Here is a 24,217-nt window from a genome sequence, read left to right as displayed (position 1 = left end):
AAAGATAAAACTGGGGTAAGACCCAATTCTATTTTTCATTTCAATATACTCTTTGAGTGGGCCTGAGGTAAACGAACTCTTTTCTGAGACAAAAAAAAAAATCCCTCTTAAAAAGCTTATATGACTTAGACCAAATGCCAAAACTTTCCTCCATTTTCAAATTGTGAATTTATTTGAACATGTGGTCAGTATGGTTTTATGAAAGTGCCAATCTTTTAAACTTGGTTGTAGGATTTTTTTAAAGTGAAATTTATCATTTAGCAAAGAAGACAAGCAAATGTATCTACATTAGTTGGTTAGAAGCATTTACAAAATTTAAATACTGTATGTGCAAAGGCAAATTTACTCAGGACATAAATCTCATGTCTCTCAGGGAGTACACTGATGACTCTAAAACCACTGGAAACAGAAAATGCATCATGACGATTCTAACAGCTCCCTGGTGCTGGCTCTTCTTTCCTTGTATATTTAATGTACTATACGTCAGACAGCCTTTTTGTAATCTCAGCAGGAGCTTCGTCAGTAGGTAAGTTTTTACTGTTATGTTTGGTCTGTCCTGATTTTTGCATCCTTTTAATTTAAGTATACTATTAAAAACAAGACTGCTTGTAAGTTCTTCTGGTATTCAATATTAGAAGAGGTAAAACCAAAAGCTGAATAAGACATGTATAGGTTCAGAACAGTTCTAGGTTAGAATACTTTTCTGATGTGAGAGGCCTCCAGCCCACTCAGTATGACTCAAGTGCTCTTCTGTGGCCTTGGAACGAGCCAGGGATTGAGAGGTGGGAGCAGAGCCTCTGGGAGAAGGACGTGAGCCAGCAGGCAGGGGCTGGTGAGGCTGACCCACATACCAATCCCTTTGGCTCCTGGGGTTACATAAAACCTCCCTTGTTCATTAATTCATTCACCATGTACAGAATGCCTATGAATGCAAATTTGACAAAGATTTTCCTTCCAAGAGCCCAGGTTCCAGCACATAGACACCACCACACCTCACACAGGGGCAACACCAGAGGCGGGAACTAAGATCTGAGGGACACGAAGGAGACGGTCACCGATTCTGCCATTGGGCCGTCCCAGGGCCTCCCAGGGCCCAAGCCAGCTGCCCACCCCAGGAGCCTCTAGTTCCACGGCCACTACTGAGCACTGGAAGTGTGGGCAGACTGAACTGAGATGTGCTCTAAGTGTGAAATGCACACAGAATGAAAGGCTTAGTCTGAAGAAAAGAATGTATGATATCTCATCAGTAAGTTTTATACTGATTACATGTGGAAATGTTAATATTCTTGATATTTTGGGTTAAAGAAAATATGTTATTTAAAATTAACTTTACCCCCTTTTTACTTTTTTTTAATCTGGCCTCTAAAAAATTAAAAATTACATATGTGGCTCACATTTGTGGATCCCATTATATATTTCTATTGGCCAGTGCTGGTTTAAGCAATCATTAAGACAACACTTTGGGGAAAAATTGGAGGAAGCTGCCCCTGAGGCAGGTGGGTGAGTGGGAAGGAGTAAGTGTGAAATGAGAGAAGAGACAACACACAGGGAAACCCATCAGAAAGTACAAAGGGGGAGCAGAGGCTGGAGCTCTGCTTGCTCCCCAAGCTGTGCTTGCCTGCCAGCTTCACCTGAAAGTCTAGAACATAAAGGTCAAAACAATGACAACAATCACATCAGGACTAAATAAGCAGCAGCTTGTGGTTTACAATAAGCAATGATCTACTGGGGACCAGACCAACCAGTTACCTCTGTCTTCACCCCATTGTCTACCGTAAAGTTATTTGGTCACTCAGCCTTCTCATCTGCTAAGGGGGACTGAGATTAACTACTCTGCCTCTCTGTCCCCCCAATTCTGTGAACTGAGCCTCCAGAAACTCAAAGCTCTCTAAGCATCCTGAGGGGAGGAAAGCGTTGGAGAAGCAGACAACATTTTGTGACCAGGCAGAGTTTTGAGGTTGCAAAGAAACTCAAGGAGAATAAATCCTTTATACTTCCTTTTTCGTAAAACTTAGCACACTATATATTAGCCCCTCCATGACTGGATACAAGATAGACGTAAGCACCATGTGCTCTAGATCCTTGTCTGTCATGCTCACTGCTGTGACCACAGCTCCGAGGACAGAGCCTGGCCTAAAGCAGGCCCTCAATAAATACGCAGAGCAGAGGTTGAATGGAAAATTTGCAGTCTTGTGGTTGGTTATCTGCTGAGCTAAAGTTTCCAAGTGCACTCAGCCCCGAGCTCACCCAGGGATGATAAAACTAGCAGTGCTATAGCTGTAATGATGTTATCTACTGTGTGTGTGAAGAAGCTGTGAAGGCTGAAGGAGGAGAGTGAGCCGAGACCTCACCCAGCCCTGTCTGCTCCTGTACTGGAGACATTCCAGGAGGTGCTGGCAGCAGAAGCAGCCACTTGGCCATCTTTCAACAAGGTAAGTTGAAGGCTGAAGGAAGTCAGGACTAACAGACAACAAATTTCAATGGCAGAGGTCTTGTGTGACTACTTGCTAAGATGGATCAACATGGAGGCAGAGTAAAGTAGGAGTTACACAGATCTGGATTCTGGTTTTAATTCTATTCTCAGCACTTGCCAGCTGGGATACTCTGAGTAAGTTCCTTCTCTGAGCCTCACTCTTCATGGCTTAAAATAGGGAATGCATGTCTTAGAGGGTGGGTTAGATATAATGTGCTTTTCTCAAGGACTGGCATATGGTAAGCACTCAGTAAATGGTTCATGTGACACCTGGTAAATGCTCCACAACAGCTATTATCCTTCTTCTGGATTAAAGCTTTAAAACAGGGTTTTTAATCTAGGGTCCATGAAATTTCTGAAAATCCACTAATAGGCTTTCACAGACCCTTGAACCCCTAAAATTAAATACAAAGTGGTATGGGTGTGCATGCATGCACATCTTTTTTCATGATGCAAAACTCCATAGATTTCATCAGAACCTCAAAAGTCACTCACACTGCTAACAGGTTAAGAAGTGCTGAGCTTCTGTGTCTTCCAAAGTGTTTAGCCCATTTTATTGATTTATACAAAAACTCTGAGTGATCCTCAAAACCAAACTTTTTCAATACCTGCTCAAGAGCCTATATTTTATATACAGCATTATGACCTCTGTATGAGAGGTCCTGATTATTTGGCAGCAGCAGGAGAAAAGGAATGTGATTGGAATTTCTAAGGTAAGAAATTCGCCTTAATTTCATCTATAGTATTCAAGCCCTTACCTCTTTAAATAGATCTTCTTCTATAGCCTTTTTAGTATAATTGGTGACCAAGGCCTTCTCTCTTATCCTTTGTTAGGGAGGCAACAGAAATGTTTTATTCTGAGGAGGTGGGTCACTTGGTCTTAGAACAAGAAATTCCTAACACATGAATTGCAAGAGCCAAATCAAAGCTTGGTTATATTCTTTAACGACTCAGTGAGTGACGGGCAATCTGGCAAACTCTAGGGACAGGATGCTTAGTGGCAAGCAAGCCACTTACACTCTCTGAATCTGTTTCCCCATTTCTAAAAATGGGTTCTAATAATAACACCTCCTTCCCAGGTGTTGTGAGAATTAAATAAGAAAATAACTGTGAAGCACCTGGTAAGAATCCAACCCAAAGCACCTCATAAATATCCTCTAATGATAGGAAGAATAATGATTCCTCATCTAGTCTCTGAACCATATATTCTAGCCCCAAAATTTACTTTGGACCACTTATATTTTATTTTCTAACTTCTTTTTAAGGTGGGTCTTAGTGACCACATAAAAAACAAACACATAAGCAGTTTGAAGACCCACTGAAAAATTATCTGGGCAGCAACTTTGAAGAGGATCTGTCTTCACATCTAACATTCTGAGATGGAAATGTGAGAATTAGTTAATAGGAATAAATCTAAAAATAATCACCCTAAAAACCCAAAGATGAATGATTCAGCACACATTTTCCATTCATTCATTCAAAAAATATTGAACATATATGGTGGAAGAGCAGTGTACAAGACATGGAGATACTTAAAGATGAGAAAGCCCAGTCCACCTCTCAGGAGCTCCAGTCTAGAATGGCAGATAGACAAGGAAAATGTGATGCAGGGGACGGGTAGGTGGGCATGTTCTGCAAAAGCTTCTTGAAACAGCAACACTTAGGTTGGGCCTAGATGGATAAATAGATGTTCAGCAGGTCAAGAAAGGAGATAGGTATTCTTCAGAGAGAAAATGTGTGAAAGATAAAAGCAAGAAAATGGAGAGAAAAGGAAGCATGTGGGTCTACAGGCCAGCTACAGCATGAGGACAATGTAGGCTGATGATGGGGAACCATCTAATTCATGGTCAAGAGCCTGGACTGTCCTGCAAGGGCTATGAGAAGCTTCTGGGTGATTCTTAGCAGGAGAGTTCCATGACTGGATTTTTCTTTTTGTTTTTTCTTAAAAAGAACACTCTGACAGTGTGAGGCAGATGGATTGGAAGGGAAAGAAAGGAGGCAGCATTTTTAGAGGTAACTTGTGAAGAGTGAAACAAGGAAGATCTAAACTAAGAAGGAAGAGAAGAAAGATTAAGAGGTAGAACAGGAGGCCTTGGTGACTCGTTAGTGGAGGAGGAAAGGAGAAGGTCAGACAGGAGCATCCCCAGGTTTCAGGCTGGAGTGCGTGGTGACAGGAAGATATTTGCTGTTTGGCTTGCACAGCATCCACTCTCTTTTGGACATTTCTTTTAAAAAACCACCCTTTTCTGCTGTGAGATCAGATGGTTCAAGAGGGCTTTGCTGACCACAGCCTCCCTCTCACCTCACAGAACTCACACAGACCACCCACCACTTTCCAAAGGCTCCAGGGCTGGGCACGTAATCAGTGCATAGCCAAATGGCATGTTCTAAATCTCTGGCTACAGGGGACTGGTTCAGGCATGTGTGGGATCAAAGTGTTATATAATTAGTGTTAATCTTGAATTCTTCTCTTTCCTTCAGGGGTTAAGCCTGAAGTTGCTGATGACCAGTTTGTCACCATGAAAGAAAGAAAAAATCAAAATCAGATTTGGTGTCTTCCTGAACTTTTCCAGTATAGGAGCCAGCATATTCCTCTTTCTACTCAAGCAAGTATAAAACTGGGTTTCTGTCATTTGTATCCAAGAGTCCTGACAAAATCAAAGAGTAAAAACAACAGTACTTCCAAAAAAAAGTAATTTTGTGAATAGTGGATTAAAAAGCAAATATTACTGTTATATATAGAGAGTGTACCTTAAAACATGTAAATCAACAAAAAGCATTTAGGGACTTTATAGCAAAGTCTACCCTGAAGAGTGAAAGCTAAACCAGGCTGGTTTAGAAATTTTTACACACCAGGTAATGGTGCATTCACTCATTCAATGAACATTTTTGGAGTATCTTAAAGGTTGCTAGGATTGTGCAATAGAAACTATAACACTGTATGCTTGGGTCAGAGCCGGTCCATCCAAGGACCATCCACAAAGCGCAGCTCTGTGTGTTTTTCAGACAATCTGTGTAAAGTTTGAGAGGCCATATGTTTCCTTATGGCCTGACAGCTGCACTTGGTAGTAAGGACACCATCTGAATTTCAAACTGGCCATCTGTAAAACAAGGCTGGTGAAACAGCACCTTGACTGAGCCCTTAGGTTAGGGGTTCTTACCTTTTTGTTCCACGAACTCCTTTGCCACGGACCCCTTACTAAGTCTACACCACACAGTGTAACCACAGACCCCTTACTAAGTCTACACCACACAGTGTATTATTTAATAAATATATCACACCCACACCAATGCATCCCCACAAGAATAACATTTTTTGAATTTCAATTCAAGCTCATGGATCCCTTGTTAAGAACACTTGCTTTAGGAGAAAGACAGAGCAGAAAGTGTTTAGAATTCCCCTCTAATAAACAGCAACTAACGGTTATGGAGGAGTCTGCACTCACAAGGATATTGTGTTGGGCCCAGCTTTCTTTCTTTAGCTCCCTCTCTGAGATAATCCTACTACCTGCATGGGTCCAACTGCATCTCTATGCAAATATACCTCAATTGTCATCCCAGTGGCTAGCCCCAAATAACTCTTCAAGTGCCTTTCTCCGGTGGGCATTTGTTGGTTTTGCCATCCAATGTTCATTTCCTCTTCTGAAAATGTCTTGAGGAAGTACCTACTCTCTACTGTGTGTCTTGGTGGGTCTGTCCATTACATGCTTCCTGCCTAGAAATCACTTGAACTAAACCAAAGGGACTCTCTTTCCTGGTTTGCTGAGCCTTCAGCAGCGCACTCCAAAGGCAGAGTTCCATCAGGGCCTCAGGAGAAAGAACTCAGGTCCTACTTCCCAGACCTCCGGGGCAGTGAGTGGTTTATTGACATCCCTTTGAGCCTGAGGCAACCTCCCTGACTGGCCAATAAACATTATTTTTGCATTTGTTTTCTGTTGCTTTACAACTAATGAAACTTAACTGATATACAAAGACCACAGTAATTTTCAAAGCTAAGCAACAGCTAACATTCACTGCATTCTGCACCTTATAAAATACTTTTACATTCAATTCATCTCTTTTAATCAACCTTCCTGGAACTGAATATTTCTCCTCCCCCCCAGATAAATCACATTGATTTCTCTATTTCTCATAACAGCCCTATCACTCTTTTAGTCACTGAAGCTTTCTAAAATCTTCAAATGATCTTGACAAACCCCCTATAATTAGCCATCTAGTCCTAAATAGGGAATCTCCCAGATTGATCCCTTCCTTTCCATTTTCACCACTTCTAGCTTTGTCAGGGCCCTTCTCACTTCCCAGCAGGTTACAACAATGCTCCTGTGAACTCTGCCACTAGGCAACTGTCTCCAAAGCACCTGACACCACTGTTAGAAGGCTATTATCATAGCGTCATTCCTCTTCTACCTATTGTTTACAAAAAAAAGATTACAGGACAATAATTTATAGGGCAACTCATGAACTTAAAATTCTGGGCTGTCCACAGCAGTCTCCACCTCTCTTTCATAACTTACATTCCATTATTCCTCAGCAGAAAACAACTACTAGAAACAAGTGACTTCCAACCTGTAGTAAATCACAATCATGGCTTCAATTTTTTGCAGCTCCCTTTCATTAATAAATGAAGTCGTCCTATATCCCTTGAATCTAGGGCAGCCTTGTGATTTGATTTAGCCAATTGGAGAGTAGAAACATGACACAAGCAGAGGCTTAAAACGCACTTGTGCATTGGGGCTTGATGTTCTGCTGCTCTTGGAACCTAATTTGACTACCACATAAAGAAGCAGGTTAGCCTGCAGGAAGATATGAAATGCATGGCCTGTTAACCTGGCCAGTAGCCTGATGATTGCCAGTCATGGGAGTGAGGCCATTATAGATCATCCTGCCACGAGCCAACCCAGCAGCTAACTGGAGATGCTTGAATGGAACCCAACCAAAGATGGTAGAAGAATCACCTAGAAATCCCTGGCCCATACTGCTAACCAAGGAATCATGAACTAAATAAACAGTTGTTGTAAGCAACTATGTTTCCAGGTGATGTGTTATGCAGCAATGGACAACTGACAAAACACTTATGCTGATTCACTTTCTCCTCTTAATTCCTTTTCCATTACTATTTAGTGTTGTGTAACTCAATTATAAAATGTCTTATTTGATGTTGTGTGTATTCTTTAATTTTTTTTGTTATCTTCTTGTGAAGAGACTAGGCATTTTTGCACAAAGTAAATACACAGTAACTATATGGGACACAATTAGTACTTTTCCAGGGCCAAGCCATCACATTAGGTAACAATCATCATTTCAAAACATATTTTGATCATTAATTTTAAAAGCTTAAAAAAAGAAATTCATTAACAATTTATCGCTTCATTTACAGAAAATATTTACAGAAAAAATGCAAGTGAATCTGCATATCGGTCAGAGGGATTCAGGGAAACAAGTATACAGAAGGGTAAAATTTTCACAGAAGCAACTGTTTGATTTTCACCAGGATATTATTTTTCTCCCAAGACACATATTTCTCCTATGTGGTTTGCAACTGTAACTTGACAGACTGCCAGAAACAAGGCTTCTATTCTAAGTGTCACTGATTCTCGTGCTGCTGTTCAATTAGATTTTGCTTTAAAAAAAAAAAAAAATTCCCTTGTGTTTCTTATAACGATGCACCTGCTTCTTGGGAGATTTCCTCCTTTGACAAGAATTGCCTTAAATCTGGCAAGAAAAATGGCTCTAGGCTTTCTCTGATGATATCAAAGAATATTTGTTTGTGTTAAATGTTTGTGTGGGTTTCCTTCCCCTTAAGAATTGTAAACTACTGCTACAATTCCTTCCAAAACAACAGCACACATGAAGTTTCTTGGCCTCTGTTCTGCATTTTCACTGTGCACCTGCAATGGAACAACTGCCTGGAATTAGCAAGGCTGGGACATAGAAGACAGAGAAATTCACTTACTTTAGTCATTTCTTTTCAGACATTAATAAATGATAAATTCAAATGAATAAACATAGCATCCTTTCAAATCTACTATCTTGTAACTTTTCCTCATGAAATGCTTGCTATGGAGAAAATGAAATTTATATTAGAAATCATATTCCTTCTTTTTAATTCCTTATTTATATTTTATTTCTGAGCTGTCCAAAGATCCTTAGGAGAAGCACCATCTTTTTCTTTCCAACACTAGTCTTGGGAACTTTTATATTTTTGGTATGGAGAGACTTCTCTGATTGGTACTAAAATGCCACATCTTTTTCACATAGTTTTAAGAACACCTTGAGGGATCTTGGTACATTCTAACCACGCCAATGTTACTGAACATTGAGAGGCATCAGAAATAGTCAACAGATATTCTCTCCCAGAGGTGTACACATTAGCACGCTGCTTTATACATCCTGTTCTCTACCTTTTTAAAATCTCAATATGTACAGATGAAATACAGATTCTTTTCAAACCATTCCCTACTGGGATGTCTGCTTCATGACAGGAGAAATAGGTTTTTGTCCTCCTCCATATTCAGCAACGAGTGCACTTGAAAATTAAGTGTTTAGAGTTACACCTTGGAGAACTGACATATTCTGCACACATGTAATCCTCATAAACCTCCCCAGATAGCCTTGATTTTATTTTGCAAACTGCACCCTGGCTGGCCTCCACAGCACGTGGTGTGTGGCGAGACTGTCCAGCAGAGGTTCTCTCTTCCTCCGGACTCTGATGGGCACTTGTCAGTAACAGCCAGGAGAAAATTGGTGTCCAGCCTCCGGCCAGTGAAAAACGGACGCTCACAGTAACAGTAATGCTTACTTAATTAACTTTCCCAAGGAAAGCAATGTTCCCACAGGAAAAAAAACAGCACGTTTGCCCCCTCCTAGCGGTCCATTGAAAATGAGCAACAATGCTGTTGGCTTTTTGTTTCCTAAAGACTTTCTTCGCTGCAAGCAGTAGCGTGTTCCTCAAAGAATGCTAGTATTTCCTGTGGAAACTGTATGGCTGCCAGCAAGGGCTCATAATTTTCCCCTTTTCTTTCGTAAAATGAAACAAACAAAACGTGGCATTTGACAATAGCTAAATTACCAGTTCGCCTCACTTACCACCTGCAGATGAAAGTCATCACCACGAGAGAAGGCCAAGAAGAGAGAAACACTCCCTGCTAAAACCGACGCGGCCGAGCCGCGGACGCAGGACCGCGCCGGGGAGGCGGCCGAGCCCGGGCTGGACGGGGCAGCCGGGCCCGCGGGGCGGACGCGCGAGGGCTGCGCCTGGGCGACAGCGGCACCAGGCGTCCTCTCGCGCGTGTGTTATTGTTGTTAGTATCGCCGCTATTATTACTACTTCGCCTCTCCTCGCCTCAGCTCTGACGAGCCGCGACACTGCCTGTCCCAGCCTGCGTTACCATCCGAGGTGGCAGCGAGAAAAACAACGACCCGAAGCGGGCAAATGAAAAGAACAATCCTTTGGAAATTGGTTGGGGGGGGGGCTCCTTCCCCCTCTCCCTGGGTAAACGAGCCGCTTGGCAGCCACCGCCGTTACTATAGAGACCTCTCCCCAAACCCTTTCGGCCGAGGCGCCGCTGCTGCCCGAGGGAGCCGGACGCGCGGCACAAAGGGGGCCCGTGGGTTGGGGCGAGCGGGGGCGACTCCCACCGGGGTCGCCCGGTGCAAACTTGGAAGGGCTGAACCGCCCGCGGCATTCCCCGCGGCGCCCGTCCCGGACCTGGACTCACCCGGGGCGCCCGGCGCGCCGGCGGCTCCAGAGCGCGGACCGACTGACGGACGGACGGATGGACGGCGGCGGCGAGAGCAGGAGCAGCCGCAGCGGGAGCGGGCGGGCGGGCGGCGGAGGCGCTGCCGCGGCCCCGCTACGTCACAATGCGGCCGGGCCGCGGGCGCAGCTCCCCGGGCCCCCCAACGGGCGAGCGCGGGCGGGGGCGGCCCCCAGGCAGCTCCGGCCGGGAGCCGGCGCGATGGGACCTGAGCGCGGCGCGCGGCCGGAGACCGGGGGCGCGGTCACCGCGGCCGAGGCTGCTGGAGCCGCCGCGCCCTCCAGCTGCCGCGAGCCCCCGTGCCCGCCCCCGAGCCCCCGAGCCCCGCTCAGCCTGACTGACAGAGACCCTTCCCGCCCGCCCCGCGGCGCCCCCCGCGCAGCCCGCGCCCCTCCCTCGCCGGCTCCTGTCCACAAACCTGCTCTTTTCTTTACGTTTGGCTCGTCTACCTCTACGGCCTCTGCATTCCCCCCAACTGAGTTTCTCTTTTCCTCCCCTCCTACTTTTTGCCCCTGCTTCCCAGTGTCCCCCCACCCCAACCCCCGCTCGGCAGCCTCTCCCTCTGGAAATGAAAATCGCCCCTCACCGTGATCCCTGCGTCGACTGCTGCTACCTTCATTGGTCCCCAATTCCAGGATTCCAGGATACACTGAGAAAAGAAAATCGGGAAGGGGGAAATGGGACGTGGGCACGGCGCTGGAAAACTGCTGTGCCCGAGAATCCCTTTGGCAGAGGATTTTGCGTTGGTAGGGAGTCTTCAGCCTCCTACCTCCCCTCCCTTCCGGGAGGGGGTCCTCTCACTCAGGAGGGCTTCGCCAAGGAGCAAAGGGCTTCGGGACTTGTTGGGAATGTTATGTGCTCAAGTGTGGGTGGTGCATGGAAGAGTCTTTGGTCTGTAATAATAGCTCTTTAATTGAACATTTTAAAGCACCAACGGTCCTACAATAATACTTTTAGCTTTCCTTTCTTTATTGTTGGGGGACGGGCTTCTGGATAAGGAGTCAGCAACGCCCGCAGTGATGACGAGCTCTTATTTCCGAAATGAAATCAGGGGAGTGGACGTTTTGTAACCCTGGCACACAACCGTCTAGCTTTTGCCCTCTGGAAAGCTTTAAATGGTTTTTAAGAAATTTTTTTTCCCAGGCGAGATGACTCGGAATAACTCACTCAGCAAAGCCACTGAGGACCACAGTCTTGCTCCAGGGAATGGCTGCTTGCCTGAAGATACTCCAGACAAAAGTATGAGAAAGCCAGGTTAGGGGCACTCTTGTTTCCTTGCAAGTTCCGGAGGTCAAGAACAGCACGGTGATCTGAGAAACTGGGTTAGCAGCAACGGGGATGTGTCATGTGTGAGTCTGTCATTGAAAATATATTTCCGATTAAAAAAAAGGACCAAGCTGTTTAAAAATAGGGGTTCCCTGGAGGCAGTACCTATGGAATCCATGGGTTGCTCTCTTGGCATTTCAGGAAAGAGGCAGCTGTGTAGTCAGGACAGGGTGAAAGGAACAATGCTTGTCCTGGAACTATTTGGACTATTACCAACATCATTGAAATGAGACTACCTTGAAGGCCAGCAGATGACATTTCACATGATTTTAATTCCATTTCCTACTGAGAAACTAAATATCTTTCTGCTTTTGACATAAACAGCCAATACCTTGTCCTGTGGTGTTGTAATTTGTTTACTGTAATTTATCATGTAAAAACCTTTAAGTACATACATGGAAAATGGCTTCACAATTTTTAAAATGCACACATTATCCCTCAGTAGAAAATATAAAATCAGATGACATCATATGGCACTAAAAATACTTGAAAATACTGAGTTTAATTCATTCACATCTGGTTAAAATAAAGCTTTTTTTTTTTTTTTGGTCTTGTATAAACTCAGAAAAGCACATCTTGCTTCCATCCTGCAGATACTGATGGAATTGGTGTCATCCTTGACATATTCTATAAGGAAATACTTTCATTCCCAGTCCTCTTATTTTGACACCCTGTTTTTTGAAATGTTTTTAATTTATTGAAGGAATTATTTATTGAAGAATTACAAAGATATGTCTGCTTCAAACTGTCCTAAACATTCACTCTAACAATAAGCCAGGTGTTAGTTTAAATGATTCAACATGAAAAGGCCAATTGTGTTGCATGTAGAGAATGGGAGTGTCCCAGGAAGGAAGGTTTTGCATAGCCAAAGGAATAGCATGCCATAGTATAAGAGCAAACTTTGAAATGTTGTTTCAGATGTTTTCTCCCTTTTTGCAGTTCCTTTATGTTTTTTTCCCCCCATTTCTAACATGGTTTTGATTACATATTTACCATTGTTTCCATGTGATTATTTTTACACTGTGATTTTAGCATGTACTTATATACACTTTCCCACATAGGCTGTGAGCTTGCATTTGCTTGGACTTTTTATTGGTTTGCTTCTCTTGTGCAAACTCTTGCCAAATCCTAAATCACAAACTGATACACCAAAGTGTGGAAGTAGTGAAGTAGTTGGGTTGAAACAGAACTGCTACAATCTAATAGACTGCTTCTGCCTGGTCCTTTAATCTCTTCTTCTTGACAACCAGTCTCTGAAACTCAAGTTTTCTAACTGCGCACTTTCTCTATGGACTAGGAAGTAGTTAATGGAGTAGCTTTAGAAGTCACAGCTGCTGGACCATTTCACCCCTTTTTAGACCCCTACCCACCCACGGCTCCACCACATAGGGTGTGCACCTCTTAGAGCATTATTTTTGCTTTACCCTCTACTATTCAATTGTCCGCTCCCATCATGCTGCCAGGGAGTTCATATAACTCATATTTGGATCATCAACACTGAGCACATTTTTATACTCAGCTCTAGCTACTGAAAATAATTAGTGTGGAAGTGCATTTCATTGTATATCATCTGCCAAATAGCTGCCATGTAATTGTTCATTCAATTATTACAATTGAGCATCTGTCTCCTCTATCCTTTAACCTAACTTTCACAATATAGCTTATTATGCTACAAAAATTGGATAAACCTGCCATAATACTAAGAGTGATTAAGCAGTATTCTTTTTTTCTAGTATTTTAAGTGTAGAATTTGTTCAATAAAACATCCAACCCTGTATTCAAAGTCATTTCTTACTCATTGCTGAGTCCAGGTTACTGAAGAGAACCCTGTTTGAGGTCCTTTCTAATTTCTGATTGGGAACTCTATTTGGCTGGGCCAGCCTCACTCTTTTACTCTGAAGCTAATTTTCTTTCATTTTCTTGAATTCCAGCATATATAAATTATTTATGCCAAGAATCAGATCACACTAATTGCATATATGTGATTGTAATCAAGAGAGGTTAGGTTGGGAAGCGGACTTGGCCCAGTGGATAGGGCGTCCATCTACCACATGCGAGGTCCGTGGTTCAAACCCCGGGCCTCCTTGACCCATGTGGAGCTGGCCCATGCTCAATGCTGCTGCGCTCAAGGAGTGCCCTGCCTCGCAGGGGTGTCCCCTGCGTAGGGGAGCCCCACGTGAAAGGAGTGTACCCCGTAGGGAGAGCCGCCCAGAGCGAAAGAAAGTGCAGCCTACCCAAGAATGGCACTGCACATGCAGAGAGCTGACACAAGATGACGCAACAAAAAGAGACACAGATTCCCCTGCCGCTGACAACAACAGAAGCATACAAAAAAACACGCAGCAAATAGACACAGAGAACAGACAACTGTGGTGGGGGGAGAGAAGGGAGAAAAATAAATAAAATCTTTAAAAAAAAAAGAGAGAGAGGTTAGGTTATGCTGTGATAATAAGTAATCACAAAACAAGAACCCCACACTTGCATAGATTTTTAAAAATATATTTCTTGCTCCCACTATATGACAATTGCAAGTCAGCTGCATCTTTGCTTCATATCTTTCTCAGTTTAGGATTCTAGCCTGAGGGAACAGCACTAATAGCAATATTGCTGATCTCTGTCATGAGCAAAAGAAAACTCTGGTGTCTTACACTAGCAATTAAATGCTCCAGCTCAGAAGTAACATGTCACACCTGCTCACAACTCATTAGCCAGAGCTAGTCACATGACTCCACTCAAAGTTTAAGAGGACCTGGAAGAACAATCCTACAATATGTGCAAAAATACTTGGTAAATAACATGAGGAGATATGACCATATGACACCTCTTGTAAACGAAGAATACAAGAAAACCATTTTACATAAAAGTCATGGAGCTTAAGTATGAGCATGGATACTAAACAGAAGAATAAATTATATAGCAGTTTTATTCTCAGAAATAACAAAAACAAAGAAATGTGACTTTGGCAAAAGTAATTAGGAACCAGTATCTGAACATCTTTGAGTTTTACAGCAAAGGATGATTATAGAAAAACATGGTCTTATACAGATTTTCACAGTGTTTTTCTGACATCCTCATATTTTCTCCACCCTCCTTTTCCATGAACCTACCTTCCTAATGTTTTACTTTTACTTTAGATCAGTGTTCATCTTTGTTGCATGCGTGTATGTGTCTTTGTATGTCTGGGCTGAGTGGACTACTGATTTGGTGTTCCTTTCCTGATATATTTTCCACAATCATTTCATTTTTTGGTGGCTAGTTTTTTCCCTTCAGTATTTCTTCCTTTCTTCCTTCTGGGGCCAAGTTTTAGTCCTGAAAATAAAGTTAGAATTGTGGAGGGAGACAAAATCAAGTCCATCAGCTTAGCTGCATGTATTATGGTAGCTTTAATAAAAGTTTTGGCATAGATGAAATTTTATGGATTGCTAATCTGATTCCCTGAGATTATCCTGGGTTTCTAAGTAATCCTATTACTCCTCTTTACCCATACTTACAGATCATTAGACATGTTGTTGGTATTTTTAAATGGAAACAATTAGATCATGTGAAAAATGCAATCGGATTTAAGAATGCCATGCCTTGCATTATGAGGTGACATTGGACAAAAGTACAAAGATTGCCTGCCTGTACAGGACCAGGCTCTTTCCCCTGTGCTCATCTTCCAGAACTAATTTCAGTAGAGTATACAGTGAGTCTGAAAGATGCCAGGTTACAGAAAGGAGCTATGGGTTTAAACTGCATTTAGGCAGGAAATTTATAAGTGTAATGACTGAATTTAACTACCCTTACATTAACCCAAACCTGGATTTTTACAGTTTTAGCTCTTTTTTTTTTTTTAAAGATTTATTTATTTATTTATTTCTCTCCCCTCCCCTCCCCTCCCCTCCCCTCCCACACCCCGGTTTTCTGTTCTCTGTGTCTATCTGCTGCGTCTTCTTTGTCTGCTTCTGTTGTTGTCAGTGGCACGGGAATCTGTGTCTCTTTTTGTTGAGTCATCTTGTTGTGTCAGCTCTCCATGTGTGCGGCACCATTCTTGGGCAGGCTGCACTTTTTCTCGCGCTGGGTGGCTCTCATTATGGGGAGCACTCCTTGCGTGTGGGGCTCCCCTACGTGGGGGACACCCTTGCGTGGCACGGCACTCCTTGAGCGCATCAGCACTGCGCATGGGCCAGCTCCACATGGGTCAAGGAGGCCCGGGGTTTGAACCTTGGACCTCCCAAGTGGTAGACGGCCGCGCTAACCACTGGGCCAAGACCGCCACCCAGTTTTAGCTCTTTATTCTTCTTGAGGTTGACTTGGTTTCTTACCTTGGCTCTGAGAGACTCTGCCCATTCTGGTTAAGCTTCATCCAGAAACCCTCAGTTTGGATTTAAAAGTGGTGTTTCTGCAGCTACCTGAGCCCTAGTTGACTAGTCTCTTTTTCCAGGATTTCCACCCACGTTGCTTTAACAGGTCTCTTTTTCCTGGATACATTTTTTGGAGAGCTTTTTCCCTCCCAGGGTTGCTTGTTGCCTTCAGGTCTATTTGAATTGACTCCTCACACACTGGTCACATCACACGTCCCAGTCTGTTTCTTGAAGCCTCAGATCCATTGACAATATTGAAATTTACCTGAGCTCTGTGCTCCCGGGAGACAGTGATGGTTAAAAAAATCCTACCACCACTTTTTGTTCCAGGAAATGGCTTACCATAAAGGACCACCCTTCCCCATATAACTGAGATAAAACTTGTGGTCTATGCTTTCTCATGAATCCCTCAAGGTTCACAGATGACACCCTTGTTTACTTATGATAAAGTCAAATACAGACTCTTTCCCTTTTGCCTGAATGTTCTGATAAACCTGATAGCGACCCCTCCGATTTCCTATTCTTTGTTTCATGAATGAATAGTTGAGATTAGAATTGTTTATCCCTCTGAAACTTGCTAGACACAGAGATAAACATTTCCTGTTCAGCAAAATCAACCGAGACTCCCCCAGATCGCAAAAAAACCCCAAAAACCCCAAAAAACAAAAACCCAAATATAAATCGCCCCACCTGTAACTTGTCTACACCTCCATATTAAAGTCTAAGGCAAAATCACCCTGCAGAGAACTCAGATATTTAGATTTAGTGTGGTATTCCTATTGAAATAGCTAGAATCAAATCAATCTTGTCTGGTTTTTATCTTTGACACCACTCTTTTCCCCTTCATAATCTATTGTCTCTTTTTCTCATTTTCATTATGAGCTCCCTTAGTCATGTGAATTGTTGTCATGGATCTGTTATTTAAGCATAAAATGGAATAACCTTTGCATCAAACATTTGCGTCTGCAGGGAAATTCTAACACTGTACAACAATAAACAAGTGTTTATAACTCTTCAAATTTTCCAACCATATGCAACCTTTTCTTAGGGTTGGTTTTTTCTATTGGTGAAATAGCCCCTCTACGTTAGAGTATTCAATTTAGGGATAAATGAAAATGCTATACAATTGTTAAATGATCATCACAGTGGCTTTCATAAGTTGACATTTGCATATAATATCTTAGTTATTAAATACTCAACCAGATTTTCTGGTGTATGCTTCACTGTGGGATTTCATATATTTTCCAAAGTTTTTCAAATACTAGTTTGGCTGCTTAGTCATGCTGAAATCGCTCAAGTGAGTCCTTTTGCCCAATGCGCATAATGCCAATACGGTAGCATCAGGATTTTGAGAAAAGAGCTTATTAGCAAAGGCCAGCCCAGTGGAGACTGCGGGTCAGTAATGTCCTCAAATCAGTCTCCTTGAGCTGAAAGTTTTGCTGATTTTTATGTGATTTTGTGGGGGCTGGTTTAGTATAGTGAGGTAGAAGGAATGTGATTACAGTGGGGGTAGGAGATGGGTCTTAGCTGAGCATGTTCTGTTTCAAAATATGCTTGGTCATAGGTTGCATGTGAGAAAATGGTGGTGCAACCGTGGCTGTGGGCATGATTTTTACTATTATAATGAAGCAAAGATACATTTTAAGTTAAGTTTCTCCTAACTATGCATACCCTAGCGACCTGAACCAGTTTATTCTAGTTCTAAAATGGAAGACAAAAACAGGATCTAACACAGGATCTTGGGATTAGATCATCTAATAGTCTTATATTATGCATAAGGTGTGATAAGTTTCCTATTATACATGGAAGGGGTGAAGTTTTAAAACTAAGAAAATGGAAACTTTAATGAATCAGTAGGAAAGGTTATTTCTGTCAGGGGTTAGTGAAGCAGCAGCTTCAATGCTACTTTCCACCTTGGGTTGATAGGACAGACACAATTAATTCTTAAAGTGCCAGCACAGGATGGGGTGCTTTCAGCAACTGGTATATCTCACAGATTAAACTTCTTGAGAGAGAAAGACACACAGAGATTGTGGAAGGAGGTGGAGACCAAGAGAGAGACTGAGCCGCAGGAGGACACATGTAGTTTCCCTCCCAAAATGATTCCCTGGTTGCAGACCAGTGTGAATAACACTAAATATCACCTAGGGCAGACTGACACTAGCTGGGAAATTTTCTCCTTCTTTCCATTTGCAGAAGGTAAATAGAAAAAGAAAGTTGATTTAAGACTGGATAACTTAGGGTTGGGAATTCTTGTGAAATTCATAGTCTTGTAAACCTAGAGTATTCTTAGGCAAGAACAAGTTTAGACACTGGTGATTTAACACGTGTACATAAACACAGATTAGATCTCTAACTGGAGGCTTCGGTATTTGAAATGAATTTGATTAGATTGTTTTAAAAAGAAATGCAGGTCAGCTGAGTGTGGTTAAATGATTTGAAGAGGAATGCAGGTCAACTTCCGAACACCATGCCACATTCAACCAGACCTGCCACAGTTGCAGAATACGAAACCTGTGAAAACATACTCCACTGATTACTTATCAGTTGTAACCCCACTGTATATTAGATTATATCTGGTCCCATAGGCAACTATAAAGTCTCTTTTCTTCATTTCGATAATGATTTCACTGTAGCTTATAACCTGTGCTTTGAATAGTACTATGACACTATATGTCCTCATTACTTGACTATACAGTTTCTCATTTGATTTTGGCTTTTTAGTTTTGTTTTGTTTTTACCAGTAATTATAATAGATTTGCACTGGATCTCTCTCCTCTTCATTACCTATTCCACCTTGAGACCAAGGATATGTGTTTGGATATGATTGGATAGGTCTACTGATAATGCTCCATGCCTATGAAATAGAATAAAATTATTTAGATCCTATGGGGATTAAAGCTAAAACTGACTTGTGTCTTTATCTTTAAACAACTCTTGGTGGCTTAATAGAAGAGAAACTTATTCACCTTGGATAAGCCATGCAAAGGCATCAGAATTGGTTACCTCAGTGGGCATCACCATCCCAAAATCCTCAGGATTGGGGAATGAATGATGGACTAGAGTAGACTTACTGGTATTCTAGTATAGACTTATTGTGATTGTAGCAATGGAAGAACTTTTATCATTGATGTGGAAGCAGTAGCCACTGGAGGTTCTGCAGGGAGGGAGAGGGAAAAACAGGTGTACTATGGGAACATTTTTGGGACTTGAGAATTGTCCTGAACAACATTGCAAAGATAGGTACAAGTCATGTATCTTGTCATAACTTACAAAATTGTGTGGGAGAGAGTGTAATGTACAATGTAAACTATAATCCCTGCTTAGTGGCAATGCTTCAAAATGTGTTCATCAATTGTAACAAATGTACCACACTAATGAAGGATGTTGCTAATGTGGGAAAATGTAGGAGGGGTTGGGAGCAGGGCATATGGGAATCCCCTATATATTTGATGTAACATTTCTGTAATCTAAGTGTTTTTTAAAAAATAAAAAAGTATGTTTAAAAATTTTAAAAAAGAATAATTAGTGAAGATAAAAAAAGAATTGGTTACCTTTAAGCAGCAGAAGAAAGCTGCCAATGAATGGAATGTCTAAGTAATTAGAATCCCAACTGTTTCAAACCAAGATAAATCTTACTTCCAAACAGCTTTTGGGAGAAAGACTAGTTCTGAAAATGAGTCTTCTTAGATATGACTGTCTTGTGAGTTTTATTTTCTTCCTAAAATTTATAGCTTTCAGTATCCAAATTCTTGGGTTAAAGACACATGGTCCTCTTTAGAAGCAAGCAAGGAAAGAAAAGCTAAATACATATTTAACTGGATGAACAAAAACTGATGAAAGAATGTTCTTTGTAAATCATGGAAAATTTTTAAAGGTGAGTTGTGGATAGAATAAAGACATAATTGTTGATTGACTAAACATTTTTGAATTTAAAATCCAGAATAGCCCAGTAGTATAGAGGTTAAGCACATCAACCTGGAGTTAGACTTCCAACTGTAGCTCTTATTGTCTTCAGTTATTTAGCTGTGACCAGGACCTTAGATCCTCTACTACAAAAAGGGGTATTTATAGTTCCTATTTCAAAGGATTGTTATGAGAATTATGGAAACTATATTTATAAAGAATTTTTAATTGAGCACATGAAAGGTATTAAGCCTATGGCACTGGGGTAAATCCATCAGAAATAGGGATTCTAGAGCAGAGTGCTGGCTAGCTGGCTGCAAATGCCTCCGTTTCTTTACTGATATTTTGTAATGAGGAGAACTAGAATTCTTTGCTCCTTAAACCACAATAATACCATGTTTTGGGTTCCTATGAGGTATGTGTAGAGTTATCTAAAACTCTACTTTTATTTTAATCACTATTAGATTATGGAGAATGTTATTTAGAAATTTTAGTTCATTTTTAAGTATTGGCATTGGTTCTACAGCAATCTAGAATTGTTGCTGTTGTTTTAGGGCCTCTTGTTTGATACTTAACTTTGGTTTATACAACATTTAACATTCTACCCAGCTCTCCAGTGATGATTGGACTAGCAATACAGGAACAGATGAAGAGGAAGAAATTTTAAAAATGAAACATCTTGAATGAGAGAAGAGTATCATCAGCATTTTAAACTCTAGGGTGGAATTCAAGATGGTTTTGATATATTTTCCATTAATGGATATGGTGTTACTGGCAATATACAAAGTACTCTGTAGTGAATTTTTCCCAGCTATGTGCTGGGCACTGTGTTAGTTGTTTAGCATATATAAGGGTGAACAAAACAGAAGAACTCCCTTATGGATAGTCAGCAAACAAGTATATATCAGTAGTGTTAAGAGCCATGAAGTAAAAACACAGATTGTATAGCAGAAAATGAAGAGGGGTCAACAATACACATTGGGTGACCAGGGATGGCTTCTAAGATTTGGAGAACCAGAACAAGTTACCGGGTGAGCCGGAGAGGAAGAACATTCTGAGCAGAGGAGGCACCCCAGCCTGCTGCGTGTCTACCCACCAACCCCTCAGCAGCCGTGAGTGTTCACAGTAGCTCCTAAATAGCTAAGTGATTTCAGGAGGGTCACATGAACAAACATGCAAATCAAAAACAATCACCACCAACCACAGCACCATTAACCATAGAGGCAGGCAATGTAAGCGAAAATGCTGACACGTTTGACACAAAGCATCTGTGAGAACAATGTCACTATGGATTGCTCATCTCTAGAAAGCAATTCTTTAGAGAAAGTAGAAGCTCCTCGGGTGTCCTTGCGGTGTGAGGATCAGGCAGTGCTATTAGAAATTAGTAACCGAAGTGAATAGATAAATAGCTCCAAAACCTTGGAGAACTAAGACTAGAAGACTAAATAAATTAAGAGCAAACAGGTAGCAGAAAATCATGACAATCATGAGTAGGATTTTCATGAGAAAAATTCTATGTGAATTACATATAATCAGGTATGTAATTTTTCATAATTTTGTTATCTAATATGGAATTTAACTTAAGAATGGTGACCTGGAAATTTGGAACACTTCTCCCCATCTCTAACTTCCATATTTTCTAAAATCTGCCATGACATTGGAAATGGCTTGTAGTAGCTAGATTAGCTGGAGCAAAAAAAATCTTGGAATCTTGGTGCAAATTTAAGGAAGCTAAGATTTTTGAGAAAACAATTGTATTGGTCAAAGCATCCTGAACTACTCGGAGCTATGTAGTACTATACGAAAGTACCAGAAAGTTTGTAGCAAATAGTTTAAGTATAATCTACAGGATCCTTCCAGGGCCACACTGTTCAATAAAATAACCACTCGCCACAAGTGCCTATTGAGCACTGGAAATGTGGCTAGTCCAAATTGAGATGTGCTGTTAATGTAATTTACAGACCAAAAAGCAAAGACTTCAAATCTAAAAAAAGAATGAAAAATAGCTAGTGAGTAATTGTATGATGTTTGGAAATACTGCGTTAAATAAAATATTAAAAATGAATTTCATCTGTTATTTTAATTTTTATGCAGCTACTGGAAATGTTAAAATGGCCTTTTTGTTCACAATATATTTCTATTGATCGGTTCTATTCTAGGGTATGTGAAAAAATCATCCTCATCATATCTGGTCCTGAAACATCCATTCAAAACCATTTTGTCAAACTGGATAGCAGCATTGTCAAAGGGGGAAAAACAGGCAGCTAACTGACTACAGGCTTACAAGGAAGGTAACAAATGTATGTGACAATTACACAGTATTAGGAACATTGATGTTTGAAGGAAAACTCATCAATAAAAGTCTGAAGGAGATTACTGATGTGCTCTGTCGATATTCCCTAAAAGGAAACTGGAAGCATTAAAAACAAAACAAAGCAAAACAAAAATGCTATTTTGTGCTTATACTCAGTGGCTGAGGTGCTGGCAGAATATATGGTTCTTCAGGTCTATTGTGCTTTTATCGTGAAGTAGAGCATGCGAGAGTCTCCAAAACTATCCCTAACCTCTCTCATCCTCCTCCAAAACTCCAATGCAGCAAGCAGAAAATAAGCCTTTAAAATGAGTTAAGGCCCCTAGTCTGTTGTCTGCAAACTTCATGATAATCATGCCACTCCATGAAGACTATGCAACAGAGCCTTCTGATGCTAGCATGAGCTGAAGGCAGAGAAAAACTACTTTATCTTCTTACTTGGCCTAGGTATGAAAAGATCTGTGTAAATGTATGCCCTTAGCCAAGAAGCTAATTTGTCAGGCATCAAAGTGACCAGACTGTAACTAACTGTTTTACTAATCCCCTGCCTTTCCCTCTTTTGAGATGGTTGCAGAGAAGTCCATTTTGGAATATTTCCCTTTGGCTTTAACACTTGGCAGAGGAGTCCACTGTCCTCTGCTCTTCCTTGTGTTAGTTATGAAGCTGTTTGTCATCTCTAGTATCCGGAACACCTGCTTTAAAGGACTCCTGGCTCAGGAAAAAGAACATAAGTTATTTTTATGCAGAACTCATCAGCTCAAGACTTTTTAAAAAACCTATCTGAAACAGTGCATTTTTCTCCCCACATAATCAAAGGTATTTTAAATCAGAACTTTTCATTTTACCAGAATTTCCTTTTGAGATAAATCACAGAAAAGCAAGTGACAGGACAGTTGGGCAAAAGAGAGGAAGAGAGAGCTTTTTGCTCATAACAGGATACCGCAAGGGAAGAAAATCATAAGCAACATGCCCTCCAATTCAATGAGCTTTTTTTAAAAAAGAAATCACAGAAGCTTAAGGAAGGGAACATTTCAAGAATTTAGGAACACCACAAAGATGAAGGTGACTGTCATGTCTTCACATGAAATGTGTCACATTTTTAATCTCTTGCTTAGTGTACGTATTTGGAGATTTGCCTTCTTAGCAAAACTCTCTTCTTATAGAGGCAATTCTCTTTTTCTTCTTGGAACTCTCCCGTCCCCAGTTGGCGGATTTATCATTTGACCTTGTTTCCCTCACCACAGGGAGAGCTTATTACCAAGGCTGGCCTAGCAGTTTCTCTCACCCTCTTGGCCACAGCAATTGCCCAGCGATGGGGATTGGGTGGAGCTATTAAAAAGGAGGCATTATTTCTTTTCTTAGGGTGTTAGATCTGAGGGAGATACAAGTCTGGGGCAGCTATGGTTGCCATTTCTGCTACCTTGAGGGGACAGCCAATAGAGAATGAAAATAACTAGAGAAACACAGCACTGAGAGGTTGGAAAAGAAAGAAAATCTCCATGAAAAATTTTAAGCCCCTGGATTTCTTACTTACAACTCACAAAATTCTGTTTTTGGCATAAGCTAGTTTGAGCTGGGTTGCTGTCTCTTGTAATCAAAAGATTCATGACTAACATACGTTTGAGTACAATTAAAAGCTATGTAATAAAAGAGAAAGGAAGGAAGGATGGAAGAAAAAAATTTAAGAGAATAATAAAAGTTTCCCAAAATGGGAAGGAAAAGAAAAAAAGTGGAAATGAGTCAATATTTTCTCTTCCTTTCTCTCAATGTGTTAGGAGAAATCACGCGTGTGTGTGCGCAAACACACACACACACACACACATACACGGGGAAGGGGGGAGGGGAGAGAAATAGAGACAGAGAGAGAGACCAATTTTAACTTACCCACTAGAATCCAACACAAACTAAGCAACTGCAAAAAAAAAAAAAAAAAAAAATCAGTCTCTTCCTGGCAAAGGAGGAAGTCTGCAGGCAAAACTGCCAATCTTTGAACTATACCTCTCAGCTCTTTACATATTGCTTTTTTCTATTTCATCACTATTTCCTTTTTTTTAAATTCACTTTTCTTAAAATTTACTAAAGTAACATATATTCAAATTTT

The 24,217-nt window shown here is 41.3% G+C and overlaps 1 protein-coding gene and 1 long non-coding RNA gene across 22 annotated transcripts in view; one reads left to right on the top strand and one right to left on the bottom strand.

Annotated features, from left to right (window-relative positions):
* SNCAIP (synuclein alpha interacting protein) overlaps positions 1–11,173 on the bottom strand; it is a 157,180-nt gene extending 146,007 nt beyond the window's left edge. For 2 of the 21 annotated variants that reach the window (XM_058277697.1, XM_058277801.1), the window contains exon 1: positions 10,817–11,149. The gene's annotated coding sequence lies outside the window, so the exon portion shown is untranslated. Of the gene's footprint in view, positions 1–8,426; positions 8,531–9,559; positions 10,048–10,191; positions 10,431–10,816 lie in introns of those variants that run through there. The other 19 variants (XM_058277748.1, XM_058277789.1, XM_058277717.2 and 16 more) reach the window with 17 other exon arrangements.
* Positions 11,174–11,463: 290 nt separating this feature from the next.
* Positions 11,464–11,891, top strand: LOC131273699 (uncharacterized). The gene is made up of 2 exons (XR_011646449.1): positions 11,464–11,552; positions 11,698–11,891. It is a non-coding gene; the product is annotated as an uncharacterized lncRNA (long non-coding RNA).
* The last annotated feature ends 12,326 nt before the right edge of the window (positions 11,892–24,217 follow it).

The sequence above is a fragment of the Dasypus novemcinctus genome, chromosome 2 (assembly GCF_030445035.2).
Source record: "Dasypus novemcinctus isolate mDasNov1 chromosome 2, mDasNov1.1.hap2, whole genome shotgun sequence".
NCBI classification, from domain to species: Eukaryota; Metazoa; Chordata; class Mammalia; order Cingulata; family Dasypodidae; genus Dasypus; species Dasypus novemcinctus.
The sequence above is the reverse complement of the archived record's forward strand: the minus strand, read 5'-3'. Positions and strand labels throughout refer to the sequence as shown.